This window comes from Budorcas taxicolor, chromosome 11 (assembly GCF_023091745.1).
Source record: "Budorcas taxicolor isolate Tak-1 chromosome 11, Takin1.1, whole genome shotgun sequence".
In the NCBI taxonomy this organism is placed as follows: domain Eukaryota; kingdom Metazoa; phylum Chordata; class Mammalia; order Artiodactyla; family Bovidae; genus Budorcas; species Budorcas taxicolor.
The window spans coordinates 11,869,932-11,882,632 of record NC_068920.1 but is presented as its reverse complement, the minus strand read 5'-3'; the positions used below and the strand labels follow the sequence as shown (position 1 = coordinate 11,882,632).

The 12,701-nt window shown below is 44.5% G+C and overlaps 1 protein-coding gene across 1 annotated transcript in view; it reads left to right on the top strand.

The window, feature by feature from the left end:
* Nucleotides 1–12,701, top strand: part of F13A1 (coagulation factor XIII A chain) — a 139,915-nt gene that overhangs the window by 28,474 nt on the left and 98,740 nt on the right. The window lies entirely within an intron of this gene.

Sequence of the window (12,701 nt, the reverse complement as noted above, 5' to 3'; positions counted from 1 at the left end):
AATCTCTCCACAGCAGAGTCACCCTCCTTCCTCAACAGCCCATTTCATCACATTGAGCCCTGAAAACCTAGCTTTTGTCAAAGATCAGAACCTCATTAACATGATCAAATGCAACTAAGTCACCATTAGTTTTTGAGAACAGTTTAAAGGGGGCTCGACAAATGGTACAGGTCTCGGCACTCTAGAGATCAAGAAATGATACCCACCCCCTTTATCTATCCACCAAAAATGCCTCTGGGGAGAGTGGAGAGAAGAGATGTATTACCCTGCTTTCCTGCTAATCTAGAGACTCTCACACTTTGAACCGTGAAACCAGCTTCACAGTTCAGGGAAGTAATGTGTAGACTGTTAATAAGATGGATGGAATTAGCTGAGTGTTCAATCAGATCCCCTGGGTGACAGGGTGGGCACTAAAAGAAACTTGGAGCAAATGGGGGAATAAATGGGCCAGAATCCCCATCAGAGTGGCTGAACCAACCTGGAAACCAGGTCCGAGGTCGTTCTCAGATGTAGGCAATAGTTACAGTCATAATCGACGTCATCAGATGAGGAAACTGACACAGTGGTCTTCAAATGTATCAAGAATTTTGCATTGCCCACTGAGGGGCTCAGAAACACTGATCCTGGGACATCCTCCGGACCTGCCTTCCCTGGTGACAGTGAGCATCTCCACACTGCACCCTGTAAAAGCCTTTGACAACTTATTCAGGGAACTGGTCTTAGCTAACAGCTAATGCGTGCACACTGTCATTTCAGTTGTGTCCGACTCCTTGCGACCCCGTGGACTGTTGCCCACCAGCCTCCTCCGAGTATTCTCCAGGCAGGAATACTGAAGAGGGTTGCCATTCCCTTCTCCAGGGCTAACAGCAAATGACAAGATTCTAATTAATTCATTCTTGCTTAAATTTTAATATCTGATATGACTAATTGCATTTCCTTTTACCTCCACAATTACTCCTTATGGAAATAATTCCCTAACACCTCAAATTAATAAATTGCCATAGTTAAATTCCATTCATTACCTACAGTTTGGAGAGGGGATGGGTTCGTTTCCCATTCAGTGGGCCCTGTATGCTTCTGAGACCTTTTAAGAGCTCAGGTCCTGCATCTAGTCGAGGATATTAGGACCGGCCAGTGATTAGGATCTGAATTCCACTGGTTCCTCCCTGGGGAAACAGACTCAGTAGGAGGGGCTGGGTTAAGGTGTGACCTGGGCAGGACAACTGAAAGGCCTTTAATAAGGGAGAGGGGATGGAGAAGAAGAGGGAGACATTGATATGGATTGAATGTTTTTGTCTTCCCTGCCCCCCACCAAATTCACATGTGTTGGTATTTGGAGGTGGCACCTTTGGAGAATAACTGGGTTTAGATGAGGTCATGAGGGTATGGCTCCATGATGGGATTTGTATGCTTTTAAGAGGAGGAAGGGGGCTTCCCAGGTGGCTCAGTGGTAAAGAACCCACCTGCCAATGCAGGAGGTGGAGGTTCAATCCCTGGGTTGGGAAGATCCCCTAGAGGAGGAAATGGAAGCCCACCCCAGTATTTGTGCCTGAGAGATCCCACGTGCAGAGGAGCCTGGCGGGCTACAGTCTATGCGCTTGCAAAGAGTCAGACAGGATGGAGCCCGCACACACTAAGAGGAGGGAGCGAGACTGGAGCTTGCTCTGCCCACCGTGTGGGGACCAGCAAGTAGGAGGCCAGCCGGAAAGAGAGCTCTCCCCAGGAACCCAGCCTGCCCACACGCTGATCTTGTACTTCCCAGCCTCCGAGCTGTGAGAGACAAATGTCTGTTACTTAAGCCACCCAGTCAGTGGCATTTTGTCACAGCATCCCCCACAGACTAAGGCAGACCTCGGAGAAGGAGGATCTTCGGGGCCTGACGCTTCTTGCAGTCAAGCAGCTAAAGGGAGTGTGTGCAGCACTTCATGCTGTGGCTTGACCTGGGGAGAAACACTTGTGCAGGATTCTTTGGGAAAGCAGCCGTTAGCTCAAGGCTCTCAGCTCTTCCAGTGAAGGTGCCATGCTTTCCATCTGGACTTGCAAGAACTACTGTTATATTTCCTTGACCAGGAAAATACAGAGACAAACTAACTTTCCCTCTCAACCCCGTAACCTGCTCCCAAAGGGACAAGCCACGTTTGAGGTCCAGCATCTCAAAGTTAGGTTGCTGTATACGCTGTAAGCTCACCGGAAAAATTAGTGCACAGAATAGACAAGAGCCCCTGATATTCTGAAGCAATTAACAAGACAAAAACAGCCCTCCTCTCACTAAAATGATGGCAGTGAAGCAGTGGAGAGACAGTGAGGGTGGCATTTTCCATCAAACAACTTTTTTTTTTTTGTGCAGCATCTTTCCAAGCGATAGAAAATGACACACTGTCTCCATTACTTCCTTCCCATCATCTCAATCTTTTCTAACTTTCATATTTGTGAAACAAATTGCTTTAAACATGTCAAAGACACTTGAGTGGAGTGTTAGCCAAATTTTAAAAATAAAGATGATTCACAAAGACAGCATTTGTGTTTATCCCCATCATGGTAAAATTTCAAGAGAGAAATCACAGTCCTGATAATTTAGGGCACAACATAAGGTAGTCATCTTCAGAGGTTAGAAGGCAGTCTCTTTCTGCTCTGCCTCATGTCCCTAGATTTTTACGGCACAGGGAACCTGGCCTTGGGGGAGCACAGTCATCCCCGCTTCAAGGATTTACTGAGTAGTCACCGCCGTATTGATTTCTTCAAACTTGGGTTCCGTTTGCATTACTATGCAAGGAGTTGAGTTCCTCGACATTTTGCCCCATATCGGTCGTATATTCTCTTGCCCATGTGGCTTCTTGAAAGGTCAGGTCATATCTTGCCCTTGGAGAGACAGGAGGTTCCCTAGTGCAAGGCACCTAGAAGGCCTCCCTTTAGCACATACTTTTGAAGAGTTGATACTGGTGTTCCCAAAACAGGAAGCTCAAAAAGCACTGCTCATCTTAAGAAACTTAAAGACCTACATCAGTGACGTTTTCTTTTCTCTTTTTTTAAAAGGGAAACTAAGCTCTAATATAAAATTTTAAAAGGAGAATGTATATATACAAGATAATTGTACAAATGATGGCTACCCATGTTGTCCTGTTGTTTGCTGTTTAAAACATTTCTTAAAAAAATTTCAGAAGAAACTCCATTTTACAGAAAATTTACAAAAGTGATACAGAGAATTCCTGTTTTTCTTCCAGAGCCACTTAAGTGTTTTCAACCCAATGTTCCATCATCATTGAATTCTTTGAATACTTCAATGTATATTTCTTTGGGGCAAAGACATTCTCCTGTATAACCACCAAAATCAAGACATTATAATTGATGTGTTAGGATCATCTAGTCTTCAGACCCCGTTTGGGTGTCACCAGTTGTCCCAGTAGCACCCTTTATAGCAAGGGCATCCAGTCCAAAACCATATGTTGCATTTCGTTGTCATGTCTTATCTCTGCTGCTGCGGCTGCTGCTGCTAAGTCACGTCCGACTGTGTTCAGTCATGTCTGACTCTGTGCGACCCCATAGACGGCAGCCCACCAGGCTCCCCCGTCCCTGGGATTCTCCAGGCAAGAACACTGGAGTGGGTTGCCATTTCCTTCTCCAATGCGTGAAAGTGAAAAGTGAAAGTGAAGTCACTAGTTTTCTTCAATTTGGAACACTTCCATAGTGTTTCTTTGACTTCAGTTCCTTGACACCTTTGAAGATCGCAATGTGTTAATTTTGTACAGCTACTCCCAGTTGGGGTCTATTCACCCGATGCTTCCTTGTGACTGCAGTCAGGTTATGTGTCTTGGACAGCGATGTCACAGAAGTCGTGCCACGATCTTCTTGGTGAATCCTACCCAGTTGCACGTCGTATTTTGTAGATCTCCTTCCTGATGGCATTAATGTTGATTACTTGTTTATGGCAGAGTTCTAGGTCAGTGTCCTAGTCTGTTCTGGCTGCTGGAGCAAAATGCCACAGACGAGGTCCTTATAAACAAACCTCCTACAGTTCTGGAGTCTGGGAAGTCAAAATCGAGGCCCTGACAGATTTCGTGTGTGGTTGAGGACCTGCTTACGGGTTCACTGCCAGCTGTCTTCTCACTGTGTACTGACGTGAGAAAGGACAGGGGAGGTCTCTCCAGGGTCTCCTTTATAGGCACACCAGTCCCACTCATGAGAACTCCACCCTCATAACCTAGTCACCCCTCAAAGGCCCCACCTCCAAATATGTGGGACTCGCAGCAAGCTGTTTAAATGCTGTAATACTAGTATTGAGTTTCTATAAGCTACCATGAAGCTGTATTTAGCACAGTGTTCTAGGAGTGTGTATAAGTGAAGTCTTTGTATCTACAACATATAAATTTTGTGGGGTTAATACAAATATTCTGTCTATAATAGCTGGGTTCCCCTAGACAGAAGATTTTGAAATTAGCAGACAAGAAGTTGACTAGGGAGTAATCTTGGGATTAACTTTTGTGAAGGGAGCAGAATTGGGCAGAGGAAGAAGCTGAGCTTCAAGTAGTACCAGTAAAGGCCTCAGCTGACCCCATTGAATGAGAAGTGAAGAAAGGAATCCATCCCCTCTCCAAACTGATGCAACGAATAGAATTCAACTATGGCTACTTATTCATGTAAGATGCTAGGAAATTATTTCCTATAAGGAGTAAGTATGGACATGAGAGGAAGTACAATGCCATATCATTTATTAAAATTTTAAGAAGAATGGATTATTAGACTCTTGCTATTATCTGTTAGCTGATATCAGTTCCCTTAGAATGAGCAGCCAAATGGCTTTTTTAGGGGGTGCCACATGGCTGATGTGCAGCCAGGGAAGGGAAGCCCAAAGTGAGGATCCTTTGGTCACACAGCAAAGCAGTGTGAAACTGCAGAGTACATGCTCTGAATTTGGAGTCTTAGAGCAGTGAGAGATGTTTAAGACAAAATTCCCTCACTGTGCCATTTTCCAGAGGACTGGGCTTGGTGTCATTCATGGAAGACCAAATTGTACAACTTCAGTCCACAAATAAAGAGGTGCTCTACAATTACCTGTGTTTAAAAAGATGTTAGGCAAATCAGTGGAGTTTTACTGATTTAAAACAGTTTACTGGAGAAAATCAAGGAAACTCGAAATATTCCTTAAAGGCTTGGGGAAATATCAAGAACAATCTCCTTTGCCCACAAGGAGCCCCTGGCTGGGGCAAGTGGGTGTGATTCCTCATGTCTGTGTGTTGAAACCAGGTCTTTTACGTGGTCACTTAAGTAGTTGTATATCCACTGGGGTTTCCTAGGCAGCTCAGTGGTGAAAAATCTGCCTGCCAAAGCAGGAAACACAGGAGACTCGGGTTAGATCCCTGGGTTGGGAAGATCCCTTGGGGGAGAAAATGGAAACCCACTCCAGTATTCTTGCCTGGAAAATCCCAGGGACAGAGGTGCCTGGTGGACTGCAGTCTATGTGGTCACAAAGAGTCAGACACGACTGAGAGACTGGGTGTGAACACACACAAGCAAGCATCGTGGAAACTTGGCTTGAGTACAGGACATTTCATGATGCCTTTCCATGTAATCAGGGATCAGTTCAGAAAGCAACTACAAACATCTCTTGTAAGCAAATGAACATCTACACATAAATACATGCATGAACTAATAAGACACCACAGGCACGGCACTCTTTCAGCCTTTAGGTTCTTTCTTTGCTGTTATGTCTTTAATAAAATCATCCTTGGCTTCAGTAGCAGTCCACTGCTCTTGGTTTATTAGTCTCACATTAGTCTTCTGACTTGAATTACAGCCTCAACTTGGATATTTGGTTATGAACTCACTGAGGACAGAGAGTATATCATATACACCTTATATACTCACCCTCGTCACCATCAAGTTAAGTGACATGACTTTGCTTATACTAAGAATTAGTAAATATCTGTTTAAATAAGTGTTTATTGAGCTTGTGTTGTCTATATCCTCCTGCGGACTAATACCAATAATAAGACTGCCTCTTATTTCTTAGAAGCTTTTTGCCTCTAAGCTCTACCAAGCGTTGGTTTACTCTCTGGAGATGTGACATCATTTAACACTTCTTGTTACGTATCACATTCATATTTGCATTCCAAAGACAGGCACGTATTTTTTTTTTTTAGAATTATCAATGATTTGTTCTTATTCCTATTATTGTTGCCATTAAATTATTAACAAGAGCCAACTGTTTTAGTGAAAATTTTATCAGAGTTCTGTTTGGTGTTTCAGCTAAACTTTTGATCTTGTCTTTGTTGGCTAATGACATTGCTTCTTAAATCTGCTAAGACCCTTAAGCCTCAGGCTGCCTGCGTGATGGATATAGTGCAAACAAACAGAACTTTAGCTTCACAGAACTGGGGTTTGCTGAGGATATTCGGTTCCCATCAGAGAGACTTCCTTATGGCTTGCTTCCTGAAGCTGACTGAGAAGCTGATAAGACCCGAGCTTATGCCTGGCCGTGCATCTCGTCAGTGATTCTTACCTTCACTCCAAAGTGTGTTTCCCAGCCCAACCCCCCTCCAAACCTTCCTTGGGCTTCCAGAGCCCAGCTTGAGGATGGCAGAACCAGAGAGATGAGCTGAAATTGTTCCATAACAGTTGGAGTGAGGGGCCACTCTGTAGCACCTCTCGCTGCTTCCTTCTCAGAGTTCAGGGCTTCCCGGGGGCCCAGTTGGTAAAGAACCTGCCTGCAGTGCAGGAGACCCAGGTTCAATCCCTGGGTTGGAAAGATCTTCTGGAGTAGGAAATGCCAACCCGCTCTAGTATTCTTGCCTGGGAAATCCCATGAGCAGAGGAGCCATGTGGGCTACAGTCCATGGGGTTGCAAATGTCAGACACGACTTAGGGACTAACCCACCACCACCACCTCTGGGTCTCTGTCACAGCTGACAGCTGTGAAGATCTGTCTTATAGAAGTCCTCGCCACACCCGCTTCCTTGTGGTGGCTGATCCCAACTACAGCTTAGCATGCTGGGGGCGCACTTAAAATGTAAGCAATTTTGTTGAAGGAGTCAGTCATATTTCACCAACAAAGAGATGATCCTCTCTCCATGTTGTTGATGTTCCCTCCGAATTTTTCCCCATGTCCTTTGTTCCTCTCTGTGCTGTTGGCAGCACCCTGGGCCAGGCTCTGCCTTCTTATGTCCAGATCATTACGTTGGTGGGTCATCTGTGGTGTGCGCTTCGTAATGCTGGTCCTCATTGGGCGTGGCCTTGTTATTTTTCTGAATCACTCCAAGAGCCTTGCCCAGTGTTGGTTTCATGTATATTTCACAGAATTACACCTTACTCCAAAAATAGTTTAAGAGTCTTAGTAAGGATTGAAAGTGGAATGAGGTAGATAAGACACCTTAAAGAATATAACTATCAAGAAGTTGCCAGACTTATTAAGGTTGCTATTTTCCAAGATGATGCAAGGCACTGGATGTACAAAGTTAGAACAGAAGTCAGTTCGTGTCCTCAAGAAGATTCCCCTTGCCTCTCTGGTTTGCTGCAGTCCATGGGGTGGCAAAGAGTCACAGAGGACTGAGCGACTGAACTGAACTGAGAGCCCCAGAATTAGCACCACCAGGCTGCTTTCTTCCTTCAGGAAACATCCAAATAAATAAGTACAGATAGGTAAATTATATATATGTGAGAATTGGACCGTAAAGAAGGCTGAGCACGAAGAACTGATGCTTTCCAACTGTGGAGAGTCCCTCGGACTGCAAGGAAATCAAACCAGTCAATCCTAAGGAAATCACTCCTGAATATTCATTAGAAGGACTGATGCTAAAGCTAAAACTCCAATACTTTGATCACCTGATGCAAAGAGCTGACTCATTAGAAAAGACCCTGATGCTGGGAAAGATTGAAGGCAGGAGCAGAAAGGGGTGACAGACATGGTTGGATGGCATCACTGGCAATGGACATGAGTTTGAGCAAACTCTGGGAGCTGGTGATGGACAGGGAGGCCTGGTGTGCTGCAGTCCATGGGGTCACAAAGAGCCAGGCACGACTAAGCAAGTAAATAACAACATATATACGTGTATACACACACTCACCCCACTGGCAAGGTATTAAATAGAAAGCATAGGTTCCAAGGTCCTTAATGAATGATTCTCTGTTGAACGTTTGTGTTTCTCTCATCTTAATTGTCATCATCCAAGGTTATCATTTTTTTTTTTTTTTTTTTTTTTGCCATTTTTGATTGTTTCTTTTCTGGTGCTGTTGCTTTGTTTTTGTAGTTAGCAACCTGGTGTTTCTAAAAGTTACTCAGGGACTTCTTCGGCCTTGCCCCCATGCCTTCTCATTCCACTCTAACACTGTTGACACAAGGCTCGCTTCCCTCTCCCAGGCTGCTGTGCTCACGCCTCCAGCCTTGCCACACGCATCACACTGTCACGGGAATACTTCAGGGCCCGTTTGGAAAGAGATGGATGATTTTGAACACGAAAGGTGTTTCCTGGGAAAAACAAATGAATCAAATGGAAAAATGAATTAACATCATGAAATTTACCTTCCCAGCTGGCAATATGATATATGCATGAGTTCCTTAGAGACAATCCTCTCATAAGAATTCACTATTAAAAATGTCTGCAGTGATGTGGAGTCGGAGCTCAGCCTGCAATGTATTTATACACAAACGGAAAACATCCCTTGAAGGAAAAAGTTAAGAACTATGAACGTTTGTTTCTTCTGAGGGCCGCATGGACTTGACAAGTGGTTGCCACAGGCATCTTGTTCCAGGGTTTCTAAAGCCTGTGTGGTGTTCTTAATGGGACTTGGTATCTGCAAAATACTCAGTTCTGTCCAGTGACATTTACTGAGCACCTACTCAGTACAAGGCACCGGGATAGTCTATGGAGTTATAAAGACAATAAAATAACATCTTTAGCTCAGTTTAATAAGAAAAATAGGTATTTAAGTTCATAAGGAGGAAAAATTTTATTTGGGATTTCCTGGTGATTAATTAAAACTCTCATGATCAGAAGTATTATTATTAAATACAACACAGGAAGAACCGTCAGCTGCGGCCACTTGACCTACAGATGATGTGCCCAAGAGATGAGAAACAGGGGTGCCCTGAGGCTCATGATTCTTCATCTCAGAGCACCAGGGAAAGTGACTGACATGTGCCTGCTTCAGTGACAGGTACTGCCTCCTCCCCACTGCTGCGTCCTCCCAGGCCCTAGGTCAGAGTGAGGTGGAGCCAGAATAATTATATTAGCAACCTCATTCAACTACACCAACCGTGCTGTAGGTGAATTAGTGGGCTTCCTCAACTACCTGGGACTCATCACCACATAGGATGTTTTATTTAAATGTAAACATATTCCAAGCCATCCACTTTCTAAACCATTGCTTTTTTAATGTAGCACATTCCTCTGTGGGGTACTACCTATGCAGGGCTCTGCATGTACTGTGTTCCCAGATCTATAAAATGAATAATTGAGACAAAATCTCCCCCAAAGTCAAAGAGGGCTGAGTTTGAGCTGAGGGTGGATTTCTCTCGCCCACCATGTGGATGACACGGAAAGGAAGAGGCCATGCAACAAGCTCAGGCCCTTTGAGCCAAAGTTGGTAAAGAATAAAATTGTAAAGGAATGAAATATTTTCATCCTCTTCCTCCTGGTTCCAAGCAGTGAGGTGTTAAGACAGGTGTGTTTCTCTGTATTCACACATATATGCTACACGTAAAGAGAGAGTCAGGTTATATGTGAGTACAGGCATATAGTTCTGGCCAATTTTGCCTTATCAGTAGTATTCATGTGGCCTCAAAAATGATTTACAGGTGAAAATAAACGTTTACACTAAGACCATATGTTAATTTCTAGATCACTTGAGAATTTGACACCAATTTTAGTTAAGTGTGAAAGAATGCAATTGGTAATTATATTTTTTCATGGTTAGTAAGTGGTTCAATTGCAAAGACTGTGTTATTAAAAACAAAATGAGAATCCTTTCTGGGATATTATATTTCCTGCTTCTATTTTTCTTGCTTAGATTCTTTTTTAACATAAAAGTTACACAGATTTGTAAAAACAAAACATCTATCCAGGCATTATTCACTTTTAGCAAACGTGTGCATGGTGGTCACCTTTGGAGGCTGAATTTTGCACCCAGATTTGGCCAAGGGAGGCTGGTGGGCAGTCAGGGGTGTTGACGGATGGGTGTTCAGGAGCGTAGGCTGATTGTGGTCTCTGAAACGTGCTACCTCCTGGAGGTGAGAGGGCTATTTAGCGAAATGAAATACTGCTCTGTCACAACTTCCTCGCTCCCGGTTCAATCATGGAAAATTCTTCCCCAGCGCTGTCACTGAAATCATTACGCTCAGAATTAAACATGGTATAAAGGAGCAGCCGACAAGACCCTGCGGTACTATCGACAAGCCAGGTCTTACATGAATAATCAGCTTTCGCATGCAGTGCATGTGAAAAGGCCTGCAAATCAGGGTTCTTTCTTCTCCCTTTGGAATGAATGAAATCGCTCGCTGTTCCCCATGTGTCTCCACGTGCTGGTCTGGCGCCACCCGGCTTGACCTGAGTTGCAGAGCTCCTCACACGTCTCCTTTCTTCCTTCTGCCACTGACGTCCCCTTAGAAACCTCCTAAAGCCACGTCCGCTGCAGCCCAGAGACCCTTTTCGGAAGGCCCCCTCTACCAGGTCTTCTCTCTCGCCACCAGTTACCAAGCCTTTGAATTCACACTTCCGCCTCCCGTCTCTGCAGTCCACCACGGCGCACCCTCGCTGTCCTTCCGCCTCCCGTCCTTGCAGTCCACCCCTGCGCACCCCCAGCTGTCCTTCCGCCTCCAGTCCCTTCAGATCTTCCAGTTTTACTCTTCTCTTGGCTTCCTTCATCTTAATCCCTCCAGCACCCTCCCCACCACCTCCACAGAAGCAGCGGCCTGCAGAGAAAAGAGAACGGACTTCTCAGCCCACAGATCTCAGTCCGTGCCCCATGTCCACCTCTGCCTGGTGATACAAAGGTCTTGTGCGTGATAACCTCACGGGATCTCAGTTGCCCATCTGTAAAAATTTCCTCATAGGGACTCCAGGAAATAAAGCTCCATTTCTATCACATTATTTCTATCTCTATGTGAAGTGCCTTGGCAACACTAAACACCTTTTACAAAACTGAAATTGAACATTTTAGCTGAGTCCAGTGAAACCAATAAAAAGTTATAACCAACTTCCCATGTCTTCAACACTCTGAGACTGAGGAATTTAACTAGGAGGTTCTAACGAAATGAAATGCTGACCCAATCGCAGTATAGATGTTTGTTCCTGGTTTGATAACATATTTCTCTTTGAAGGAAAAACGAGGTGATGGTATTTTCTTCTTAGTCCCAAGTCTTAGACACTGGTGGTGCTTTAGTTGCTAAGTCATGTCCGACGCTTATGACCTCCCGGACCGTAGCCTGCTAGGCTCTTCTGTCCATGGGATTTCCCAGGCAAGAATACTGGAGTGAGCTGCCATTTCCTTCTCCAAGGGATTCTTCCAGAACCAGGATCAAAGCTGTGTCTCTTGCATCAGCAGGCAGATGCTTTGCCACTGACCCACCACAGAAACCCCTTGATTCAACAGAATACAAAATTCTGTAAGGCAGAGATTGGCAAATTTTTACTGTAAGGATTCAAGCCAACCTGACTGGGTTCAAATCCCAGCCCCTGCTCTCGTTGCAGCACCCTGTTCTCGTTGCAGCACCCTGTTCTCGTTGCAGCACCCTGTTCTCGTTGCAGCACCCTGCTCTCGTTGCAGCACCCTGGTCGAATTGCTTCATCTCATTGTGTGTTCTTTCCTGATTGGTCCGAGTAGGACGATGACAATGCTTTTCCTCTCACTGCTGTTCTGAGGAGCGAAGCGGCAAGAGGAGTATCCTAAGCAGCGCATTCGTGGCTTGTCCGTGGACTGTAAGCTCAGTGAGGACAGGAATCTGCGTTGTAAGCTGTTGTGTCTCTAGCACTGAATGATGCTGTTCATGCTTAGCACAGAGTAGGCAGTACTGTTGCAGGAAGGAAAGAGCTTCAAACAAACTAGGCTTCAGATTAAATCACGACCGGGTTCAAAGCCACCGTGAACAAACATGGCTCTCCTTCTCCTTCACATGTTTTTAATAACCTGAATTTGCTAGGTAAAATTTAATAGGAGTCTTTGCAATTATAACTTGAAGTATAATAATGGGAATGAGTGATCACTGGCATTTCAATACCCCTAAACAATAGTGGAGGTTAGTACAAAGATGCGGCTGAAGCTCCCGGCACATAGCTTCACACTGGTGTATTCTTTAGTCGCTAAGTCATGTCTGACTCTTGTGACTCCAGGGACTGTAGCCCAGCAGGCTCTTCTCTATTCACGGGGTTTTCCAGGCAATAATACTGGAGTGCGTTGCCATTTCCTTCTCCAGGGAACCTTCTCCTGCGTTGACAGGCAGATTCTTTACCACTGAGCCACCTGGGAAGCCCATAGCTTTAGGTACACTCTCACAGTTGTTTTTTTTTTTTTTCTGTTCTTAAAGGAGGCTGCTTATATAATTCATTTGAAAATGCCTTTCATCTTTTTTTTTAATCTAAGTCTCTCATTATGACATAGATTTTCTCTCTGAAAGTTTATTTTTACCAAACTTGTGTCATATTTAATACTTGTATTCTAAATCCAAGTCAGTATTTAGTGGCAACAGCTGCCAGGAGTCACTGGAATAAATGAAT